The sequence below is a fragment of the Somniosus microcephalus genome, unplaced genomic scaffold, assembly GCF_052327205.1.
Source record: "Somniosus microcephalus isolate GS21.2 unplaced genomic scaffold, FLI_Smic_1.0 unresolved_chr1, whole genome shotgun sequence".
Lineage (NCBI taxonomy): Eukaryota > Metazoa > Chordata > Chondrichthyes > Squaliformes > Somniosidae > Somniosus > Somniosus microcephalus.
In genome coordinates, this window is record NW_028225179.1 from 76,202,953 (window position 1) to 76,206,969 (window position 4,017).

The 4,017-nt window shown below is 64.9% G+C and overlaps 1 protein-coding gene across 1 annotated transcript in view; it reads left to right on the forward strand.

The window, feature by feature from the left end:
* LOC147095504 (phosphoribosylformylglycinamidine synthase-like) overlaps positions 1–4,017 on the forward strand; it is an 81,761-nt gene that overhangs the window by 42,399 nt on the left and 35,345 nt on the right. The window lies entirely within an intron of this gene.

The following is a 4,017-nucleotide window of genomic DNA, read 5'->3' on the forward strand; positions in this document are numbered from 1 at the left end:
CTGGGATCTGAAAGACAGCAACACGCCGTCAGTGAAAGAAACAAGGACAAGCATCATCCACAAATTCAGAACGTCCCAAACCCTGAGACAGAGAGAGAGAGAGCGCGAGCACGACGGGGGGGAGAGAGAGAGCACGACAGGGGGGGGGAGAGAGAGCACGACAGGGGGCGAGAGAGAGCACGACAGAGGGGGAGAGAGAGCACGACAGGGGGGGAGAGAGAGCACGACAGAGGGAGAGAGAGCACGACAGAGGGGGAGAGAGAGCACGACAGAGGGGGAGAGAGAGCACGACAGAGGGGAGAGAGAGCACGACAGAGGGGGAGAGAGAGCACGACAGGGGGAGAGAGAGCACGACAGGGGGAGAGAGAGCACGACAGGGGGAGAGAGAGAGCACGACAGGGGGGAGAGAGAGCACGACAGAGGGGGAGAGAGAGCACGACAGGGGGAGAGAGAGCACGACAGGGGGGGAGAGAGAGCACGACAGGGGGCAGAGAGGGCACGACAGGGGGGGAGAGAGAGAGCACGACAGGGGGGAGAGAGAGCACGACAGGGGGGGAGAGAGAGCACGACAGGGGGGGAGAGAGAGCACGACAGGGGGGGAGAGAGAGCACGACAGAGGGGGAGAGAGAGCACGACAGGGGGGGAGAGAGAGCACGACAGGGGGGGAGAGAGAGCACGACAGGGGGAGAGAGAGCACGACAGGGGGGGAGAGAGAGCACGACAGAGGGGGAGAGAGAGCACGACAGAGGGAGAGAGAGAGCACGACAGGGGGAGAGAGAGGGCACGACAGAGGGAGAGAGAGAGCACGACAGAGGGGGAGAGAGAGCACGACAGAGGGGGAGAGAGAGCACGACAGAGGGGGAGAGAGAGCACGACAGAGGGGGAGAGAGAGCACGACAGAGAGAGAGAGAGAGCACGACAGAGGGAGAGAGAGAGCACGACAGGGGGAGAGAGAGGGCACGACAGAGGGAGAGAGAGAGCACGACAGAGGGAGAGAGAGAGCACGACAGGGGGGGGAGAGAGAGAGCACGACAGGGGGGGGAGAGAGAGCACGACAGGGGGAGAGAGAGCACGACAGAGGGGGAGAGAGAGCACGACAGAGGGAGAGAGAGCACGACAGAGGGGGAGAGAGCACGACAGAGGGGGAGAGAGAGCACGACAGAGGGAGAGAGAGCACGACAGAGGGAGAGAGAGCACGACAGGGGGGAGAGAGAGCACGACAGGGGGGAGAGAGGGCACGACAGAGGGAGAGAGAGCACGACAGGGGGAGAGAGAGAGCACGACAGGGGGAGAGAGAGCACGACAGGGGGAGAGAGAGCACGACAGGGGGGGAGAGAGAGCACGACAGGGGGGAGAGAGAGCACGACGGGGGGGAGAGAGAGCACGACAGAGGGGGAGAGAGAGCACGACAGAGGGAGAGAGAGAGCACGACAGGGGGGGAGAGAGGGCACGACAGGGGGAGAGAGAGAGCACGACAGGGGGGGAGAGAGGGCACGACAGGGGGAGAGAGAGCACGACAGGGGGAGAGAGAGCACGACAGAGGGGGAGAGAGAGCACGACAGAGGGAGAGAGAGCACGACAGGGGGGAGAGAGGGCACGACAGAGGGAGAGAGAGCACGACAGGGGGAGAGAGAGAGCACGACAGGGGGAGAGAGAGCACGACAGGGGGAGAGAGAGCACGACAGGGGGGGAGAGAGAGCACGACAGGGGGGGAGAGAGAGCACGACAGGGGGGGAGAGAGAGCACGACAGGGGGGGAGAGAGAGCACGACAGGGGAGAGAGAGAGCACGACAGGGGGAGAGAGAGAGCACGACAGGGGGGAGAGAGAGCACGACAGGGGGGGAGAGAGAGAGCACGACAGGGGGGGAGAGAGAGCACGACAGGGGGGGAGAGAGAGAGCACGACAGGGGGGAGAGAGAGCACGACAGGGGGAGAGAGAGCACGACAGGGGGGGAGAGAGAGCACGACAGAGGGGAGAGAGAGCACGACAGAGGGGGAGAGAGAGCACGACAGAGGGGAGAGAGAGCACGACAGAGGGGGAGAGAGAGCACGACAGAGGGGGAGAGAGAGCACGACAGGGGGGGAGAGAGAGAGCACGACAGGGGGGGGAGAGAGAGCACGACAGGGGGGGAGAGAGGGCACGACAGGGGGGGAGAGAGGCACGACAGGGGGGAGAGAGGGCACGACAGGGGGGGAGAGAGAGCACGACAGGGGGGGAGAGAGAGCACGACAGGGGGGAGAGAGAGCACGACAGGGGGGGAGAGAGAGCACGACAGGGGGGGAGAGAGAGCACGACAGAGGGGGAGAGAGAGAGCACGACGGGGGGGAGAGAGAGCACGACAGGGGGGAGAGAGAGCACGACAGGGGGGGAGAGAGAGCACGACAGAGGGGGAGAGAGAGCACGACGGGGGGAGAGAGAGCACGACAGAGGGAGAGAGAGCACGACAGAGGGAGAGAGAGCACGACAGGGGGAGAGAGAGAGCACGACAGAGGGGGAGAGAGAGCACGACAGGGGGGAGAGAGAGAGCACGACAGAGGGGGAGAGAGAGCACGACAGAGGGGGAGAGAGAGCACGACGGGGGGAGAGAGAGCACGACAGAGGGAGAGAGAGCACGACAGGGGAGAGAGAGAGCACGACAGAGGGGGAGAGAGAGCACGACGGGGGGGAGAGAGAGCACGACAGAGGGGGAGAGAGAGAGCACGACGGGGGGGAGAGAGAACACGACAGAGGGAGAGAGAGCACGACAGAGGGAGAGAGAGAGCACGACAGGGGGGGAGAGAGAGCACGACAGGGGGGAGAGAGAGCACGACAGGGGGGGACAGAGCACGACAGGGGGGAGAGAGAGCACGACAGAGGGGAGAGAGAGCGCACGACAGGGGGAGAGAGAGCGCACGACAGGGGGAGAGAGAGAGCACGAAAGGGGGGGAGAGAGAGCACGACAGGGGGAGAGAGAGAGCACGACAGGGGGAGAGAGAGCACGACAGAGGGAGAGAGCACGACAGGGGGGGAGAGAGAGCACGACAGAGGGAGAGAGAGAGCACGACAGGGGGGGAGAGAGAGAGCACGACAGAGGGAGAGAGAGCACGACAGGGGGGAGAGAGAGCACGACGGGGGGGAGAGAGCACGACAGGGGAGAGAGCACGACAGGGGGGAGAGAGCACGACAGGGGGGAGAGAGAGCACGACAGAGGGGAGAGAGAGCACGACAGGGAGGGGCGAGAGAGAGAGCACGACAGAGGGGGAGAGAGAGCACGACAGGGGGGAGAGAGAGCACGACAGAGGGAGAGAGAGCACGACAGAGGGGAGAGAGAGCACGACAGAGGGGGAGAGAGAGCACGACAGGGGGAGAGAGCCGAGAGAGAGAGCACGACAGGGGAGAGAGAGCACGACAGGGGGAGAGAGCACGACAGGGGGAGAGAGCACGACAGGGGGAGAGAGAGCACGACAGGGGGGAGAGAGAGCACGACAGGGGGAGGGCGAGAGGGGAGGAGCACGACAGGGGGAGAGAGAGCACGACAGGGGGGGAGAGAGAGAGCACGACAGGGGGGGAGAGAGAGCACGACAGGGGGGGAGAGAGAGCACGACAGGGGGGGAGAGAGAGCACGACAGGGGGGAGAGAGAGCACGACAGAGGGGGAGAGAGAGCACGACAGGGGGGGAGAGAGAGCACGACAGGGGGGAGAGAGAGCACGACAGGGGGGGAGAGAGAGCACGACAGAGGGGGAGAGAGAGCACGACAGAGGGGGAGAGAGAGCACGACAGAGGGAGAGAGAGAGCACGACAGAGGGGAGAGAGAGGCACGACAGAGGGAGAGAGAGAGCACGACAGAGGGGAGAGAGGAGCACGACAGAGGGGGAGAGAGAGCACGACAGAGGGGGAGAGAGAGCACGACAGAGGGGAGAGAGAGAGCACGACAGGGGAGAGAGAGGGCACGACAGAGGGAGAGAGAGAGCACGACAGGGGGGGGGAGAGAGAGAGCACGACAGGGGGGGGAGAGAGAGAGCACGACAGGGGGAGA